The following is a 21,338-nucleotide window of genomic DNA, read 5'->3' on the forward strand; positions in this document are numbered from 1 at the left end:
CTTACATTCTGATATGGTAGATGGCACTCCTCAGTGGGATCGCCATGGAAAGACTCTGTAAATTAATGCCTGGCTTACTTTTGCTCTAGGTTAAAACTAGAACATCACATTGTGCTCTTTGTTTATTTGTTAGTTGAACCAAGTCTCCCAGAGCCCAGGCTGGTTTCCTACTCAATATAAGCTGAGAATGACCCTGAATCCCTGACCATCCTGCCAGGGTTTCCTAAGTATTGGAATGATATGTACCTATCACCATCGTGGCCAGCTTCACCGTGGCCAGCTTCACCGTGGCCAGCATCACCGTGGCCAGCTTCACCGTGGCCAGCTTCACCGTGGCCAGCTTCACCGTGGCCAGCATCACCGTGGCCAGCTTCACCGTGGCCAGCTTCACCGTGGCCAGCATCACCGTGGCCAGCTTCACCGTGGCCAGCATCACCGTGGCCAGCTTCACCGTGGCCAGCTTCACCGTGGCCAGCATCACCGTGGCCAGCTTCACCGTGGCCAGCTTCACCGTGGCCAGCTTCACCGTGGCCAGCATCACCGTGGCCAGCTTCACCGTGGCCAGCTTCAGTAAAGTTTTACCAAGAAAGTCTGACTAGGGGGCTACCAAGATGGCTCAGTGAGTAAAATGTTTGCTGCACAGCCTGGCAATCTGAACTTGTTTTCTAAAATCCACATAAGGGTAGAAGGAGAAAGCCATGTACAAATTTGTTTTCTGTCTTCTTCATGCTAACCATGGCACATGCACCTTCACAATATGCACGCGCGCGCACACACACACATACACACACCAGAAACAATAATAATTCATAGTTATATTGATTGAAAAAAGACATTTAGGAGCTGGGGAAATGGTTCAACAATTAAGACATGTATTGCCCTTATAAAAGGACCCAAGTTTAGTTCCCAGAACCCGCATCAGGAAGAACACGACCACCTGTAACTTCAGTGCCAGGATATTCAACACTCTCTTCTCAGGACCTGCACTCACAGGCACAAACCCCCATGAAGACAAATGTGCACATACATAATTAAAAGTAAAAAAATTTTGAAAGTCAGACTATTTCTGAGGCACTAACAAAGTCAAATACAGTCCCTGTCTATAAACACTGAGATGCATCTTCTGAGCTCTGTTTTTGCTCATAACAGAGGGTAGAAACCACAGCATAAGGTGTGCTGGCTAGTTTTCTGTCAACTTGATACAAGCTAGAGTCACCTTAGAAGAGGTAACGTCAATTAAGAAAATGCCTCCCTAAGACGGGGCTGTAAGTGGGGGGTGGGGCCACAGGGACAGGCAGATCTCTGTAGTTCAAGACCAGCCTGAGTCCAGGACAGCCAAGGCTACAACAGTCTCAAAATAAGTGTGTCAAAAGGCTAGAGAGACAGTTCAGGCAGTATGAGGACCTAAGTGTTATCTCCAGTACCTATGTGAAATTTGCCAGACATAGTGGTATGCAGTTGTAATCATGAACTAGGAAGTCAGAGACAGGAGGATCCCTGGGAATCCTTGGCCAGACAGTCTAGCCTAATCATTAAGCTCCAGACAAAGAGAGACCCTGTTTCAGAAGATGGATAGTATTCCTAAATGTGACAAACATGAGATTGTCCTCTGGCCTTCACATGTATACACACACACACACACACACACACACACACACACACACACACACACACACACAAACGCTGACACGGATCAATCCACAAATAAATATGTATATATACACATGTCCATTTAAAAAAAGAAATGTGCCAAATCAATGCTCATACAAGATGTTATTAATGTCTTCTTCAAAGATTAGGCTGGCAAAATTGTTGAGGTACTTCAGCTTTGATCTGAAACAAAGAATGAACATGTGGGTACTAGGAATCAAACCCAGGTCCTCTGGAAGAGCACCAGTGAGTACTTTGAGTCATTGGGTCATCTCTCTAGCACCTATCAAGTCAATTTGTTTGTTTGTGGGGGTTTTTTTTGGTTGTTTTGTTTTTTGTGGGGTTTTGGGGGTTTTTTGTTTGTTTGGTTGGTTGGTTGGTTGGTTGGTTTTTTGTTTTGTTTGGTTTTGTTTGGTTTTTCAAGACAGGATCTCTCTGTTAGCCTTGGCTATCCTGGACTCACTTTGAAGACCAGGCTGTCCTCGAACTAGCAGAATTCTGCCTGCTCTGCCACCCAAGTGCTGGGATTACAGGCATGCACCACCACACTAGGCCCAAGAACCAAGTTATTCTTATTTGTTATTATGCTGAGCATGTACTTGGAATATTTTAGGGCAATACTTACTGCGACTATTATGAAATTCAGGTAAGTACACAGCTAAGAGTGAAGCATACAATCTATTCAATGGAAAAAGGATAGCATCTTCAACAAATGGTACTGGTCTAACTGGATAGCTACAAGTAAAAAAATGGAATTGGACCCATATTTGTCACCATGCACAAAACTCAAATCCAAGTGGATCAAAGACTTCAACATAAAACCAGAGACACTAAGTCAGTTAGAAGAAAAAGTGGGGAAGAGTCTGGAACACACTGGCACAGGAGACAACTTCCTGAACAGAGCTCCAACAGCCCAGGCCTTAAGGTCAACAATTAATAAATGGGATCTCATGAGGCTGAGAAGCTTATGTAAGGCAGGAGACACTGTCAACAGAACAAAGTGACAGCCTACAGACTGGGAAAAGATCTTCATCAACCCTACATCTGACAAAGGTCTAATTTCCAAAATATACAAAGAACTCAAGAAATTAAACACCACCAAACCAAATAACCCAATTGAGAAATGGGGCTCGAAACTAAACAGAGAATTCTCAACAGAGTAATATCGAATAGCTGAGAAACACTTAAAGAAATGTTCAACCTCTTTAGTCATCAGGGAAATGCAAATCAAAACAACTCTGAAATTCCATCTTACACCCATCAGAATGGCTAAGATCAAAAACTCAAGCGACACCACATGCTGCTGAGGATGTGGACAGAGAGGAACACTCCTTCATTGCTGATGGGAATGCAAACTAGTACAGCCACTTTGGAAATCTATCTGGTGTTATCTCAGAAAAATGGGAATAGGGCTTCCTCAAGACCCAGCTATTCCACTTCTTGGAATATACCCAGAAGATGCTCCAGCACACAACAAGAAAATTTGCTCAACCATGTTCATAGCAGCCTTATTCATAATAGCCAGAACATAGAAACAGCCTAAGTATCCCTCAGTAGAAGAATGGATAAAGAAACTGTGGTACATTTACACTATGGAATACTACTCAGCTATTAAAAACAAGGAATTTCTGGAATGTGTGGACAAATGGATTGAACTAGAAATGACAATAATGAGTGAGTTAACCCAGAAGCAGAAAGAGTCAAATGGTATATACTCACTTATATCTGGACACTAGTCCAAGGGATATGTCCCATGAAAGTCTTCACTTACCAGGAAAGTGGGACAGAGGGGAGGACATCCTATTGGGACTCTAGGTGAGAGAAGCATGGGAGAATGGGGAAATAGAAGGATCCAGAGGGTCCTAGAAACCTACAAAAAGAACATTATGATGGGCAGATCTGGGCCCAGGGGTCCTGCTCAAACTATGGCACCAGCCAAGGACAATACGTGCAGTAAACTTCGAACTCCTACCCAGATCTAGCCAATGCACAGGACATTCTCCACAACTGAGTGGCACTCAGAGGAAGGATAGCAGGCTACCAAGAAGAAACTTGATACCCCATGAGCATATACAGGGGAAGGAGGTCCCCCTCAGTCACAGTCATAGGGGAGGGGAGTAAGGGGAAAATGGGAGGGAGGGAGGAATGGGAGGATACAAGGGGTGGGATAACAATTGAGATGTAATATGAATAAATTAATAAAATATATTTTAAAAAGTAAAAAAAAAAAAGAGTGAAGCATACCTACTTCTCCATTTTAATTCTGTAAGACTATAGAGACACAGTTTTAAATTAGATAGGAGAAGAAGATCCAAGATGGCAGCACCAATCACATACTGCTGATCAGCAGGACAAGCAGGACTGCACAGCGACCCAAAGACCAAACTGAGATCTACAAAACACCAGTGCTGCTGCTTCCCAGGTGAGAGGGATCCACGCTGTGTGGAGCGTGGTGAGTCTGGCCCCTGGCCACCCAGCTAACCCACAGAAAAATCCAGGGGACAGATCACACTAGCCACCATCTTGAGAAGGACTGTGGGATATCCGTGCAGCTCTCACCACCTGTCTACTGCTTGCAGGATCCAGGTCGGGGAGCGGACAGGCAGAACTAAGTGCCAGCACTGGCCACAATCCACATTAGCTGCCTCCCAAGAAAGAGTGTGGGGCACCAAAGCACCTTGGGGCTCTGATCTCTCTCAGACCCCCTAGCTGCTTGCCATCCAGGCTGAGCAAAGACTTAAATGGGCCACAATCCACATTAGCTGCCATCCTGTGAGCAAATTCAGGCCTGGGTCTATATCCACAGGCCCGCCTGAAGCACACTGCTCTGATACAACTAGGGCACAGAGCACATAGGCTGAGCAAAGACCCTTCTGGGCCACACCCCAGATTAGCTGCCATTCTGAAGGCAGCTTTGGGTTCAAATCCCTCTCCCCCTGCCGGCGGCTTACCGGCATAGTCCAACTGGGACACAGAGGAAATAAGCAGAGCCCTGCCATCTCAAAAAAGAACAGCTTTGGGCTTAGAAATCTATCAGCCCATTCCTGTCCTGCCTGACCCAACTGAATATAGACAGGGAACCCAGTTGAGCTGAGCTGGGTGCAAGCTCTAACATGCACTGTCCAAGATCCTAAGGAGGCTTCTGGGGAGCCCTAGCAAACAACATTCAGCTTGGAGCTCTCTTTACTTGCCCCCAACCTGCCTGGCCCATATGGGACACAGACAGTGACTCCATTGGAGGAGCCTCTAGGCCTGCTAACACCAGAGACAACCAGACGCCTAGAGGACAGTACAAGAAGACTAGCAACAAAACTCTGAGTCATATAACACCACCAGAAACTAGTGATCATAACACATCAAGCACTGGAAAGATGAACATCCATGAAGCACAAGGAGAAGACTTTAAATCTGAAGTGAAAATGATAGAAGCCTTGAAAGAGGAAAATAAATCACTCAAAGAAACACAGGGAAATACATTCAAACAGATTAAGGAATTGAATAAATCCCATAAAGAATTACAGGGAAATACATGCAAAGAGATGAAGGAATTGAATAAATCCTATAAAGAATTAGAGGAAAATTCAATCCAATGGGAGAAAGAAATGAGTAAGCCTTTTCAAGACCTAAAGAGGGAATTGGAAGCAACAAAGAAAACACAAGTTGAGGCAATCTTAGAGTTGGAAAACAGAGGGAAGAGAACAGGAACCACGGACACGGACACAAAGCCACGCCAACCACCTGTAAGAGATGGAAGAGAGAATCTCAAGTGTGGAAGACATGATCGAAGTTATCGATACATCTATCAAAGAAAAGGTTAAAACTAAAAAGTAAAACAAAAACATCCAAGAAATCTGGGACACTATAAAAAGACCAAAACTAACAACAATAGAAACAGAAGGAGGAGAAGACTCCAAGCTCCAAGGCCCAGAAACATTTTCAACAAAATCATAGAAGAAAACTTCCCTAGCTAAAAGAAAGAACCCTACAAACTCATGGAAACTGAACAATTTCCTGATCAATGACATCTGGGTCCTTACCCTTGACAAAATAAAAAGAGAAATTAAAAACGTCCTAGAATTCAATAAAACTGAAGTCACAACATACCCAAACTTATGGGACACAATGAAAGCAGTGCTAAGAGAAAAGTTCATAGCACTAAGTGCCTTTATAAAGAAACTGGAGAGATCCCATACTAGCAACTTATCAGCACACCTGAAAGTTCTAGAACAAAAAGAAACAAATACACCCAAGAGGAGTGGATCGCTAGAAATCATCAAACTCAGGGCTGAAATCAATAAATTGGAAACAAAGAAAACAATTCAAAGAATCAATGAAACCGAAAGCTGGTTCTTTGAGAAAATCAACAAGTTTGACAAACATTTAGCCAAACTAACTAAAAGGCAGAGGGAGATCATTCAAATCAACAAAATCAAAAATGAAAAGGGAAACATAATGACACACTGAGGAAATGCAAAGAATCATCAGGTCTTACTTCAAAAGCCTATATGCCACAAAATTTGAAAACCTAAATGAAATGGACAATTTTCTTGATAGCTGCCAACTACTAAAATTGAATCTAGATGAGGTAAACAAATTAGATAGTCCTATCACACCTAAGGGAACAGAGACAGTCATCAAAAGTCTCCCCCCACCCCCCAAAAAAATAGCCCAGGACCAGATGGATTCAGCACAGAATTCTACCAGATGTTCAGAGAAGACCTAATACCAATTCTCTTCAAACTATTCCACAAAATAGAATCAAACTCATTCTATGAAGTCACAGTCACCTTGATACCTACACCACAGGAAGCTTCAACAGAGAAAGAGAATGTCAGACCAATTTCTCTTATGAACATTGATGCGAAAATACTCAATAAAATACTCACAGACTGAATTCAGTAACACTTCAAAACTATGATTTAACATGACCAAGTAGGCTTTATCTCAGTCATGCAGGGGTGGTTCAATACACAAAAATCCATCAATGTAATTCATCATATCGATACACGGAAAGAAAAAACTACATAATCATCTCCTTAGATGCGAAAAAAACATTCCACAAAACCCAACACCTATTCGTGTTAAAAGTCCTAGACACAGCAGAGATACAAGGCACACACCTAAACATAATAAGGCAGCATACAGCAAGCCTATTGCTGACCTCAAACTAAAGGGAGAGAAACTTAAATCAATCCCACTGAAATCAGGGACAAGACAAGGCTGCCCACTCTCTCCATATCTCTTCAATATAATACTTAAGTCCTAGCTAGAGCAATAAGACATTAAAGGAGATCAATGGGAAACAAATCAGAAAAGAAGAAGTCAAGCTATCACTATTCACAGATGATAATAGGATATGTAAGTGACCCAAAAAAAATCTATCAAAGAAGTCCTACAGGTGATAAACACATTCAGCAAAGTGGCTAGATGCAAAATCAATTCAAAAAAAAAAATCAATGGCCCTCCTGTATACAGAAGACAAACAGGCTGAAAAAGAAGTTAGGGAAACTATACTCTTCACAATAGCCACAAATAATATAAAGTATCTTGGTGTAACTCTGATCAAGAAAGTGAAAGATTTATATGAAAAAGACTTCATGTCTCTGAAGAAAAAATTTGAAGAAGATGTCAGAAGATGGAAAGATCTCCCATGCTCGTGGATCAGGAGAATCAACATAGTAATAATGGCCATCTTACTGAAAGCAATCTACAGATTCAATGCAATTCCCATCAAAATACCCACACAATTCTTTACCAACCCTGAAAGATCAATTCTCAACTTCATATGGAGAGAGAAAACAAACAGAATAGCTAAAACAATACTGTTCAATAAACGATCTTCTGGGAGAATCTCTATCCCAGATCTCAAGCTGTGCTATAGAGCAACAGTAATTAAAAAAAAAAAAAAACAGCATGGTACTGGCATAGAATTAGGCTGGTTGATCAATGGAATCGAATTAAGGACCAAGAAATAAACCCACATACCTATGGACACTTGATTTTTTTGACAAAAAAGCCAAAGCCGTACAATAGGGGGAAAAGATAGCATCTTCAACAAATGGTGCTGGTCTAACTGGATGTCTACATGTAGAAAAAATGAAAATAGATCTATATTTATCACCCTGCACAAAACTAAAGTCCAAATGGATTAAAGACCTCAACATAAAACCAGACACACTAAATCTGTTAAAAGGAAAAGTGTAGAAGAGCCTTGAGCTCATTGGCACAGGAGACAACTTTCTGAACAGAACACCAACAGCTCAGGCCCTAAGATCAACTATTAATAAATGGGACCTTATGAAGTGAAAGCTTCTGTTAGGCAAAGGACACTGTCAACAGAACAAAACGACAGCCTACAGACTGGGAAAAGATCTTCACCAACCCTACATCTGACAAAGGGCTAATATCCAAAATATATAAATCACAAAATTAAACACCACCAAACCAAATAATCCAATTAAGAAATGGAGTACAGAAAAACAGAGAATTCTCAACAGAGGAATATTGAATGGCTGCGAAACACTTAATGAAATGTTCAGCATCCCTATTTATCAGGGAAATGCAACTCAAAACAATTCTGAGATTCCGTCTTACACATATCCAAATAGCTAAGATCAAAAACTCAGATGACAGCACATGCTGGAGATGATGTGGAGAAATGGGAACACTCCTCCATTGCTGTTGGGAGTGCAAACTTGTACAACCACTTTGGAAATCAATCTAGTTCTTTCTCAGGAAATTGGGAATAATTCTACCTCAAGGCCCTGGGAATATACCGGAAAGATGCTCCACCATACAACATGGACATTTGCTCAACTATGTTCATAGCATTTTTATTCTTAACAGCCAGAGTCTAGAAACAACCCAGATGTCTCTCAGCTAAAGAATGAATAAAAAAAACTGTGGTACATTTATACAATAGAATATTATTCAGCTATTAAAAACAAGGAAATCTTGAAATTTACAGGCAAATGGATAGAACTACAAAAGATCATCCTGAGTGAGATAACCCAGACCCAGAAAGACACACATGGCATATACTCACTCATAAATGGATATTAGCCACATAACACAGGATAATTACACTACAATACAGAGACTGATACATCAACCATGGACCACGTAAGATGTGGACCTAGACCCTCTGCTCAGATGTGGTAGCACAGTCTCCTTGTGAGTCCCTCAATGTGCAGAGTAGGGACTTCTTTGGGCATGTACTCTGGCCACCAAACTATAACCACTTCCCCCTGGCAGGGAGGCCTTGCCAGGCTACAAGGGAAGAGGTTACAGGTAGTACAGATGAGATAGGGGAGAAGGGCTCCCCTTTCAGAGGATTAGGGAAGGGAGAGAGAGGTGATGAGGGAGGGAGGGGGATCAGGAGGGGATGAGAGAGGGGAATACAATCAGGACGTGAAGAATTTAAAGTGCAGAACAAGCAGGTAACTTATATTGCTAATCCCACTATATGGGAATAGCTCTGAGACTGGCTGAGGCATGAATGTCTAGACATAGACAATGCTTCTTGTTGGCTACAGAACCCCTACGAATTATTATTAGGTACCATTCTTAGTATGGCATGAATGAAGATTTACAGATGTCTTTTTTTCCTGCTCATATAAAGAGCAAAAAACCAGCCTTAATGGTTCTGTGCATCATACACACCTTACATATTTATAATTTTAGGACTGTATAATGCTTGTGAGAAATTATGTGCTTTTAGAAAAAAACAACTGGATACTGACATTGGATCAGATCTGACACGACTCATTCCTCCTAGCATGCTGGACACTGACATCCTGCATCCTTCATGTTCCAACACCAAGTGCTACAGTTGCTGTGCCTCATCAGAAAAAGACAGTGCCCACAACACCTTTTAAGAAAGCTTCCAATCCCAATTGGTCCAGCAGTTCAGAATGTCCCACACAGGACTTTAATTAAGCCTGGAATTTCTCAACATTTAGAAACTGGACCACAAATGCTATTCCTACTTGTTTAACTATTTTTTCCAATTTTATTTGGCAATTTGGGAATTTATTTGGGTATTATTCATCCCAAATCAGCCAGAAGAAACCTTAAGAGAAAACAATGCCCCATTTCCTTTAAGGGAGGTCGGATAGGTTTTTGGCTGCTTTCTTGGGCTATAGAGGGTTACTTTCAATGGAAGCTGGTTATAAGTTATTATTGGTCTTATTTAGAGAGACAACAAGGTTGGACTCAGGGATGTCTCTCTTTTCCTTTATCTCCCATTCTTAGGTTTCGAGATAAGGGTTGCAAAGAAAGAAGGGGGATATAGAAATAAATCAGAGAGATAGAATAAAAAGCAGATTAGTGAATCTACTTCTCAACTTAGTGCCTTAATTGTCACTCACAAAGTTATTTTTAATTCACTTGTATAGAATTTTGTATATAGATGCAAAATAAGTTTAATTCCAGATACAGTGGTATAGAATTCAAACGTAATATTATTCTTTACACTACTCTAGCCCTACTCTAATATGAGGTATTGTACCCATATGACCCAATTATGATACAAGGTTTACTTCCAATACTTTGAAAGTGCTATTGCAGGCTGTTTAGAATAAGTAAGTTATACAAGTTAATTGTTAGTTGATCAAATCATGGTCATATCAATTACTAGTCTATTTTTACCACAAGAATATATATCTTAGGTGCAATAGATACATATGATTCTATAGAAAGATAAGGTAAAATAGATAAGGCCTTCAAAAACCTCAGATACATACAGAATATGGCATTTTAAAATGTTTTTATTGCTTTAAAGATTCACTGGCAATGAGACAGGTTAACTCCTGGCAACACCCAGCCTACATCAAAGATGATGAGCATCAAAGAACCATCCTCCTTATGGAGATGGCTTCAAATGTGGCCAACAAGCCACTGGGCAAAATGTCCTCATTTCTACCACAGACAGAATTCTGCCTAAAAAGGGCAAGCTTGGATGTAGGCAGAGTCAAAGGCCAAACTCTGCCAAGATAGGGTAAGCAGTCCTCAAAAGTTACTGCCTCACAAATATGTCTGTCAGATATATTGGGCCAGAAGGCTGAAGATGATGCTCCAATGTTATAGAGAGTTTGGGGTGACTATGCAAATAGCAAACTGTCTCTTATCTTATTTGGAAAGCTACTAACCTGCTCTCTGGTATACTCAGGTAATCAAGTTTATTCCTTCTCAAGTCTCTGATGGGGTTGAAGACCAGATAGTATAGTTTTACAATGAAGCTTAGTTGTTTAGAGACTAAGATGTTTTTAGGTCTATGATGTTTTAAATTGATAATGATGAGATATGACAAATATTGATTTACATTCAGAATTTTAGATGCACTAAGATAGGAAAGATGTTTTCTTCAAGGCTGCCAAATACAAATAGCCGAAACACTAAGAATGTAACATTTATATAATTCCTGATTGTGCCACGGCTCTTCTTGTTATAGATAGTTTACTGTATATGTGTGTAATAGTATAAATGTATATATAAAAATTTTTAAATATTTAATAAAAAAGAAATGTTTAAAAAATTAAGATAAAATAAATTAGATAGGATAAGTCAGGCATAGTGTCATGTGTCTTTAATCCCAGCTCTTGGGAAGCAGAGGCAGATGGATCTGTGAGTTTAAAGTCAGCTTGGTCTACATAGCAAGTCCCAAGACAGCCAGGGCTATGTAGAGAAACCCTGTCTCAAAAAGGAAAAAAAAAAAGAGTAATGGAATCCTCAGGTATAAATATAATTTGAGTCTTAGAATTAATGAATTTCTTGAATTGTGTCAGTTGGTTACTTTTAATGCATGTCAATGAAGGCCCCAAACTCAGTCAGTGCCCTTTTGATCTTTCTTTCCTCCTGATGAGGGAGAGAAGTTTCTTTACTATGTTACCAAGCTGGGAAGAAGTCATCCCATATGTCAGCCTTCTGAATCCCTCTTATTACACACCAATCTAAAAAGTAAATTTTCTATTTAGAATAAAATTATATTAACTTTTATTTTTCATATGTATAATTAATCATATGTCTTGTATTATTTATAATAAAATATTCTTATCTTCAATTACCCTGTATTTTCAACTCTAGTGCCTCAGGATATGATATTAAAGTTACTAAGGACAGCTTGGAGTACAGCTCAGAGGTATGGCACTTGCCCAGCATGTTCAAGGACCTGGGTTTCATCACCAGCACTGAATAAAAGAAGGAAGGAAGGAAGGAAGGAAGGAAGGAAGGAAGGATTGATTTATGGTTCTCATCTTCACTCAATCCGTCATGTGTACTGTATTTAAAGTTCCTTTGGGCTGGGCATGGTGGTGTACACCTTTAATCTACAAAGAGAGTCCAGGACTGCCAGCGCTCTGTGTAACAGAGAAACCCTGTCTCGAAAAACCAAAAATAAATAAATAAAGTAAGTTCCTTTGTATCTCAGTCACCTAGGAGCCAGCACGAGTCTAGTCTCTTCTGATTTTTGTTTTGTATTGTTCTGTTCTAGGCTTTTATCTACCCTCTAAGTGTTCAGTTTCTCCCTCTTGCTAATAAGGCAAAACAAGAAAGGAAATGGGCCTGGTGCCTCAGAGTAACCTCTCACTGGAATGGCCCTGCCTTAACCCCCACCCTATTCTTTATTCTCACATGAGAATCTTTCTTAAATGAACTGTTACAAGGGTACAGTTGACTAGGAAGACTGAGTCCTAATGTTCTACAGTACTGCAGGAAAACTGTTTGACAGCCAGTAACTGAAGAGCCCAAAACAACTAATAGGGGCTAGAGAAATGGCTCAACAGTTAAAATACCTGCTGTGCTTCCAGAGCACTGAGGTTGGGTCTCAACATTCACATGGTGTCTCACTCTTCTGACTTGGACACCTGCATATACATGGTGCACATACACACATGCAGACAAAACACTTATATACAAAATAAATAAAATCTTTAAACATAAAACAGCTAAAATAGAAAAGATTTCCAATGTTCCTAACACCAAGTATCAATTTTGAGGTTATAGACAAGCCAATTATCCTCATCTGGTCATTACATGTACAAATGGTTCTAAAATACTACACCGTGTATCAAAATACACAGTTGCTATGTATCAAGAAAAAATAGTAAATAAAATAAGTTAACAAATAATTCAAATAAATAAATAACAATGGCTTGTATCTCTTGGTACCAAGAATTCCTTCCTTTCCCTTTGGTATTAAACTAGCAAGACTAACTCCTAAATGGCCTACATAAGCCCCCATTCTACACAGACACAATCACCCTGAAGGGGGTTAAAATATACCTCAAGAACAACAACAGTGTTCTCAATTTTCAAGTTCTTCATTTGATTCCTAGCATGGTAGTTTTTTATGTGCCAGGTCTCAGGCATCACCACTTGACCCAGATTACTTAGTGATTTTAAATTAAGGGGACAAGGGTGTATTTAAACTTTAACTCTTGCTAAAACATAACAGTTAACAAAAAAAAAAATGTACGAATTCAGTCAATCTTGCTTTCAGATTATGGCTTTGCCTAGGGGGTCCCACTAAATTTAAACATGCCCCTTAAATCTCAATTGAATGAATAAATACAGAAGAAAACAACAAACAGGATTTACTTGCATTTTAGCCTTGCTTAGATTTCCCATAGTCATACTTATCATTGTAGAAAAACACTCCATATTGGTCATAAACCTTCTAACACAGAAAAACAGTAAAATAAAATCAAAGACATTCCCATTTCTTGGTTTGATAAAATGGTTGCTTAGATCCTCAGTTAAAATACCTAGCACAGACAATATGTAAAAATAGGGGCTCAGGGTTAAATGTTATATTAAAAACAATTCTAGGAGGGTGATTCCTCTATTATTTTTCCATTTGTGGCCACCTTGCTTTCTGAAATCCAAACATAACAGCCATCTAGTAATGGCTAACTACAGCCTGAATTTGGTGGTACCACCATTCAGCCCCCTAGAAGCAATGCTCTTGATTCCTGATTCCATCCACTCAACGCGTAGTAATTACGCGACTCCATTAAATTTTGTAGTGTCCCAACAGCCTGTTCTATGCCTATTTCTACAGCTTGACAGCTGAAGTTTGCTTCTACCTCCAAAGGGAAGTAATACACATTATCCGTGCTACCTAACAGAACTGTCATCAAGCAAGAGCTCAACAAGACCCACACTCTTCAAGAACACAAGCTTAACATTACACCGGAGGGTTAATAACCTAAATCAAAGGGTATCAGAGGAGCTGAGAAACTCCTGACTCAGCCTGCTGATAAGAGCACCTGTCAGGAAAGAACACCAACCGTGATGAGAACATCTGCAGTTAGGAGCCAGGACAAACCTTTTAAAAGGTCATCATGGGGCTGGAGAGATGGCTCAGCGATTAAGAGCACTGACTGCTCTTCCAAAGGACCTGGGTTCAATTCCCAGCACCCACATGGAAGGTCACAACTGTCTTTAACTCCAAGATCTAACATACATGAAGGCAAAACACCAATGCACATAAAATAAAAATAAATAAATTATTTTTTTTAAAGTTCATCATATGACAAAAACAACTACTGGGCATGTCTCAGCCCTGAGACCACAAAGACCAAACACACAGATAAATTTTTCCACCTTTTCTCTTCCCTCTAAAATCCCAAGCCCCAAGCCCCCACACGCTCTCCACTTCCACAGTGAAGGACCATCTGCTTCTGCTGATGGTTTCCTATTTTCATATTGCCTCCAACAATCCTGACCTAACAGTAGCAACCATCTCCAAAGAGACTCAGGTGACACACTGAAAAAGATAGGCCCAACACCTAATAATATTTTGGGAGGAGGGAGAAGTCACTATCTCCCACTCCTTTCCATTTCACCATTGCTAACTCCAACATCTAGTATTTTGGATTAAATCATCATTCTTTCATATATAACATATATTTTTCCTATGCAAAGACAGGGAAAAAATATTGTCCTTAACTTTGAGTCTTCATCAATTTGCAGTTACATATTTATTTTGTTGGTTGAATATGAAGCTTCTCCAATTGCTACAAGCTCCCTCGGCTGAATTTTGTGGCTTTGCCATAACCAACTATTCACATATACAAGAAATGATGAACAAAACACTAAAATGTGTCAACAAGAGGCTAGGGACGTACATCAGCGGTACAACATTTGCCTCACATGTGCAAGGCTATGAGTCCAAACCCCTGTGCTACAAATATCGTTATCACAATACATAACTTTCTGAAAGAATGGGCAACTGTTTCAAAACAATACAGAAGAATAACTACAAGCACGGCTGTAAGCACAAGGAGACTTGAGGATAGAATACAGCATGTGACAATGCTACAAACCATCAGAGAGCTAAGGAGATGGCTCAGAGGCTCCTTCAATGGAATAGGCTTACAGCCACCTGTAACCCCAGCTCCAGGGGATCCCTCTTCTGGCCTCTTCAGGTACCCACACACGCTTGCTCATACAAACACACAGACAAAAACACATAAATATATAATAAAAGACGTCTCAGGGTAAAAAAACAAAAAACACCTTTGATTGGGTATCAGAACCAAGAACAACTGAAATTATATTTTTAAACAACATGGAAAGTCTTTTTTTCCACAAGGGCGTATGTTAATGACATTTTCAATCTTTTTTGAGTCATGTGTTTTATGTATATGAGTGTTTTGGTTGCATGTATGTCTGTGTTCCATGTGTGTGCCCAATGCCCATGGAGATCAGAAAAGGGGGTCAGATCCCCTGGGACTGGGATTATTGGTGGCTGTGTGCTACCATATAGGTGCTGGGACTAGAACCTGAGTCCTCTGTAAGAGCAGCAAGGGGTCTTAACCACTGAGCCATCTCCCTAGTCCCTAATTTTCTTATTTTACGATGTATTACTAGACACTTAAAGCTCAATTACCAGAACTGCAATTTTCAAACTATTTCCTTTAAAGCAGTAGAAAACTGAAGTTTAAAAATAAATAAATAAATAAAATTTTTAAAAAGGCCACATTTACATCAAAAATTCTATAAGGCTAATTAGGCTAACTAGAACTTCATGATTGTTGCAGATCCAGAGCCAAACTTATCTGGGATTTTGTTTAGTCTCCTTAACAGCCTTATCTAATGACTCCTAACATAATTTAAACTGTCAGGTAAAACCTCTGTTCTGTCGCCTCAGCAGACCACTAGCTTCCACCACGCCCAAGGGCAAGATCCTGTAGCACCTTTTCACCCGCTTGGCTCTTGCCCAACTTTACCTGACGTTCACACAAAGGTTTTTGGAATTGCCTTGATTTATGACTTTTAGTCTGGAACTATAAAAAGGCCGTGTTGCCAGGTGGAGTCACCTATGCCTTTAATCCTAGCACTGAGAAGCAAGAGCCAGGGCAGCCTGGTCTGCTTTGAGAGTTCCAGGCCAGCCAGGGCTGCACTGTAACCACTTCCATACTGGAATTTCCATACCGAGAACTCTGGTCATGGCCATTACTTGGTTCAGGATCAACTCTAGTTCCCTTTGAGGTGAGAGGGGTTTGTTGTTGTTGTTGTTGTGTTGTTGCTGTTGTTGGGGTTTTTGTTGTTGTTGGGGTTTTTGTTGTTGTTGTTGTTGTTTTTGTTTTTGTTTTTGTTTTTGTTTTCATCAACACAGTTCACCCAAACATGTTTCTGCAGAAACAAATCAATACAAATGCTTCAATAGTCTGCAGCCCTTTGTTTTAAATCCCTGTGGGCAGGGCCTAATAAGTTCAGATGGACAGAATAGCAGTACCTTTTTTTTTTTCAATATACTCGAGTTTACATACACAGCAACAAATAAAAAGGCAGCTTCCTACCCAAAGGTAACTAAGTGTTGGAAACAAATAAAGGACGTGCAATGGGGATGCCCTATATCTGATGACACATTTGTCTGTAAATACAAAGTGGCAACGCCCTCTCCACAGCATGCACCTCGCACTCACCTGAACGCGCCGGATCCGCCAATGCCTGAGGACGCTGGACGAAGAACCAACTGCGCAGCGGAGGTCCCGGCAGCGCTCGCCCGTCCTCAGAGCCCGAGGAAACGCAGCCGCCGAGAGGCCGGACCAGCCTCCCCGGGCGGTCTGCGGGGTACCGCCTCTGAGGAGCAAAGGAACCCCAAATCCCACAGCCCGCGCCAGGAAAGACGGAAGGCAATGTCAAGGGCACTTCCGCTTCCGGGCTGGGGGCTGATGGACTGGACTCGTTCCGGCTCCTGCCGCAGCCGTTTGGAAGACCTTCAGGGAAGGAAATTAGTTCTTTGACATCACCAACGTCTAGTCCGGACCGACGATCACTGAGACGGAAAAGGACTCCACCACCCTTAGCTGGAGCGTAAGAGACCGCCGAGAGCTGCTACTGTCACTTCCGCTTTCGACTACAGTCTACCCAGGCTTCAGGTGCTTCAGGTTACCCTGAGTTTACGCCCCCTTCGGGCAGGGAAATTAAGTTAAGCCTCAAGAGGGGGTTTGCCCCAAGTCGATTTAGAGACTCACCTGGCCTGGCCACTGAAACGGGCTCATTAGCCTTGTTAAGGCTACAACCAGCTGATGACCCCAACCAGAGGGGCCGTGCCAGGGCTGGGTGGACACAGCCAGACCTGTCAGAACGCGCGTGTCACACGCAATGTTACTCTTACAGGTTTGTGAGTACCAGTGCACCCACTTAAGTATCCAAGTACTTGTGTCTCTAGTCACAGAATTAGACGAGAAACACATGGTTAGAAATAAAGACAGAAAAAGAAAGAAAGAAAGAAAAATAAATAAATAAATAAACAAAAAACCAAACAACAACAACAAAAAAAGAAGTAAAGACAGTTTATTACAGAAGAAGAAGAAGAAGAAGAAGAAGAAGAAGAAGAAGAAGAAGAAGAAGAAGAAGAAGAAGAAGAAGAAGAAAGTAGGGTGAATGAGATGGCTCAGAGTGGTGAAGGAGCATGCCTCCAAGCCTAACTACCTGAGTTCAACTCCCGGAGAACCAACTCCCACAAGTTGACTTCTGCCCATCACACGTGCATCAGAACTCTCACACACATAATGCAAAACAGTACTAGCTAAAAGAAAATTGGGGCCAGGCACAGTGCCCCACACCTTCAGTTCCAGGGTTCTGGAAGGCAGATGTACCCTGAGTCCAGTCCAGCCTGCATAGAGAGTTTCAAACTAGTCAAGGCTACACAATGAAGCTCTCTCAAAAGTGAAAGAAAAAATTTAAAGGGGCGTTTCCACTGCTGAGAATGGGAGTGGTCCAGAAAGCAGACAGCCTAGAAAAAAATGGAACATATTGTTCTGAAAGCACTGAGCCAAGAGCCTTATGACACTTACATAGTCCCTGCCTCTCCTAAGAATGTGAGCGCTTCTCTTGAATATGCTCCGCTTGTTACATAAAAGCCCAATAAGAACGTTGTCTTCTGCCATCAGGCTTCTTTTGTATGTTTAATATTGGGATAGCTTCTTGCTAGTCTCTCCTGTCACAACTCTTCTGGTGACCACCTGTGTTCTAAAGCCCTACTAAGGTAGAATAGAAAGATGAAAATGTGGGGGCATATGAGAGGAGGAAAAGCCTGAAAAAATTGGTATGCCTTGTCTGTCCGGCTGACAGACTCAGAAAAAATTAAAACACCCTGCAGGCTGGTGGAGACGGGTAGTGTCCTACTACAGTGGCTTTCCTAAATGGTCCTCTTGTTAATTTGCCTTCTAAATGTTAATCCCTGCATATTGAAGATGCTGCTTTCAGCCTTGGCCTTTCAGTGGGGGGTGGGGGTGGGGGAGTGGTTAATGTGGAGACTTATAACTGGTCAAAGTGCTGAAAATAAATGATTCTTTGCTTCTCAGCCTTAAACAGAAATCAGTATCATTCTTTCCAAGGCCCAGGAAACATCAAGGAAGAGAGAGCTAAAAGAATATATACTGAAAAAAATAAATAAATAAATAAATAAAATAAAACAAAAAATAAAATGAATATAGCTGGAGGCTGGAAAGGAGTGCTGTGAACACTATATTCTGGACATGACCGATGTACTTCTGAGCTCCTGGGAACAGTGGTTGGGCCCATCAATATTCCATCATGGATGACTTTTGTGTAGTGGTTTCCTCCAAGATTAAAACTTTCCATTGTTGAGGAAAGCTGGTAAGACACAGGATGTTAAAAAGGAAGGTAAACCCGTGGATATGGTGGCACAGGCCTTTAATCCCACTCGGGAGACATAGGCAGGAGGATCGCTGTGAGTTCAAGGCCAGCCTGATCTACAAAGTGAGTCCAGGACAGCCAAGGCTACACAGAGAAACCCTGTCTCAAAAAAAACAAAAAATAAATAAATAAATAAATGGGAGGTAAAACAACAGGATGTCCTAAAGGGGGAATTTTTTATGTCACAGGATGTTTGCTGGGAGGTGAAGCATTCTATTCTGCAGGGACGCTCCTCAAGCTCAGGAACTAAACAATTCAGTGTTCTCAGGAAGTCCCTGAAGTAGACCAGATTGGCTAGGGTCCTCCTTTTCCAAGCACATATTAGCAGTAAGGACTGCTGAGCGATAACTCGCAAGCAAAGTGGGCAGCCTAGAAGAGGCTCAGGACAGCTGAACAGCCTGGAAGAAACAGAGATTATCCATGCTGCCTGTTGAGTCGCCTGCATGCTGTGCAGTGTGCTCCAGGCTCCCAACGTTTGTGAGTTGTCATCTATGCTGGGGTGGGCTTTGGAGTTATTTCTGCTTCTGTAAGTATCCCTTTCACCCACATTGCTGTAAATGACCCCAGTAAACCTCACTTGTTAACCAATGGTGCTTTGGTGACATACCAATGGTGCTTTGGTATGTCATCAGTTCCCTATCTGCTATGAATAGACATTTGTTCATGTCTTCTCGGGAATACTGTCCCACAACAAGGGCTCGTGAGACCAACACCTCTCCCTGAGGAACTATAAGTTATAGGTTCTTCAAGGTGGCTGGAGGAAAGGAGTCATATTTTTCAGTGTGTTGCTTAAGCAAAGAATCATGTATGAAAGTGTTTTCTGGCACAAGGGTATCTTGGCAATAATGAGCCAAGGAATACCAAAAAGTCACACCACACAACAAACTGCAGACAGAAAGTCACACCACACAACAAACAGCAGACAGAAAGTCACACCATTCAACAAACTGCAGAGAAGAGGTTTGCTGGGGAGAATCACAGAATGGTGGATGCCTCTGACTGGGAACAGAGACAGCAGCAGATTGGGCAGGAGGGCAAGCTTATAGGGTCTTTGGAGCATGTGCTGTGAGCTGGTGGAAAAGTACAGCATGGCTGGAAATATGGCTTGGCCATTAACCCTGAGTCATGAGGGTGGGGATCTCCTAGTCCTAGGATCAGGGACAGACCAAAGGAAGGAGGATTTTTCCATTGGCCTGTTACCCTATATTCCTCCCTTTTTGTTTACTATTGATAACTAATTAGGGGGTCAGGAAAGAGTGTAGCATCATTTTGATTATTTCCTGCTATATGGAAATAATATATTTCCCCAGAGTCCTTGGGTTCAGCTTCATCTTCACCATTAGGGCTTAGTCAGGGGCTGTAGGCCTCTGATTTCATAGTTAGGGGCTGATAGTCTTTTAATAAAAACTGGTTAAAGGTCTAGCCAGAAATCTTTTGAATTTGTTGTTGAAGAAATCTAGACAAGGGGTTTATAAGACAGGGAGTAATTAGTAGGATTAAGAAAAAGAGGAAGAGGGGGGTTAAGAAAGGCAGAATCCAATTCCACATAGAGTTACCTATGATCCACTGGCTAAAGGCATCAAGCTGTTCCTGATGCTTTTTGGAAATCTGTCTGGAGTTGTTGGATTTTGTCCTTTATTATACTTGATTGATTGACATAGAAGCAACATTCCTCCTTGAAGAAGAGGCAAAAGCCACACTTCTCCACTGTTAGTAAACCTAACCCTCACCAATTTTCTCTGATGGTTTTTAAGTGGTATACATAGAAACAACAATTTTTCTTAAAGCTACATAATAACCTCTTTGTCCTGCATAAAGCAGGTAAAGTGACCTATCATATTGTAGAACTATTTCAGCTAATGAAGCTACATGTTCTTAGATTTGAGTCTATTTGGTTTTAACAAGTACCTTTCCTGGTATACCAATAGGCACTATAGGTAGCCATTTTGTCCCTTTTATCAGGGAGTAGCCTGTTATGAGTGACCAGCCCCACAACCTGAGACCATGGTGAGGTCCCAACTGCCACTGAGGACCACATTTGAGTCATAGCTACACAGCGGCAAAGGACCATATAACATGACTCACATTACCGCTAACAAACATGGAGACATTCCTGGTCAGGGTATCCCCTGGAGACCACGAAGGATATTCAGAGGCCGTACAACTAGCCCCGCCCCTTACTGGATGCTGCGCTCAGGAGAGCTGGTCCCATCACTCACCAGTGACAGTACTCCGGAAAGCGGGCTCTGCCCCTTTCAGGAAAACTGTCAACAAGGTCATGAGCCCAGGAGAGCTAGTCCTGTCCCTCACCACCTGCAGCACTCAGGAGAGTGGGCCCTGCCCTGGTCTGGACAGCGAGGCAGACCCGACCCTCCTAGTGGTGGGAAGAACAAGTGAGCCAGCTCTGAGGACCGGAGCTCAGGAGAGCTGGCCCTGCCACTCATCTGCCATGAGGTAGTGTGGGTGCATGGGTAAGGCCTTGTCCTCCCCCTTGTTCCTTACCACCTGCAACCATC

At 41.7% G+C, this 21,338-nt stretch overlaps 1 protein-coding gene across 3 annotated transcripts in view; it reads right to left on the minus strand.

The window, feature by feature from the left end:
* The window catches only part of LOC311598201 (uncharacterized protein), a 28,617-nt gene extending 10,220 nt beyond the window's left edge, over positions 1 to 18,397 (minus strand). For all 3 annotated transcript variants that reach the window (XM_084783178.1, XM_084783177.1, XM_084783176.1), the window contains exon 1: positions 16,581 to 18,397. The gene's annotated coding sequence lies outside the window, so the exon portion shown is untranslated. The remainder of the gene's footprint in view (positions 1 to 16,580) is intronic.
* Positions 18,398 to 21,338: the final 2,941 nt, after the last annotated feature.

The sequence above is a fragment of the Acomys minous genome (genome assembly GCF_964271855.1).
Source record: "Acomys minous genome assembly, chromosome: 5".
Classification (NCBI taxonomy): Eukaryota; Metazoa; Chordata; class Mammalia; order Rodentia; family Muridae; genus Acomys; species Acomys minous.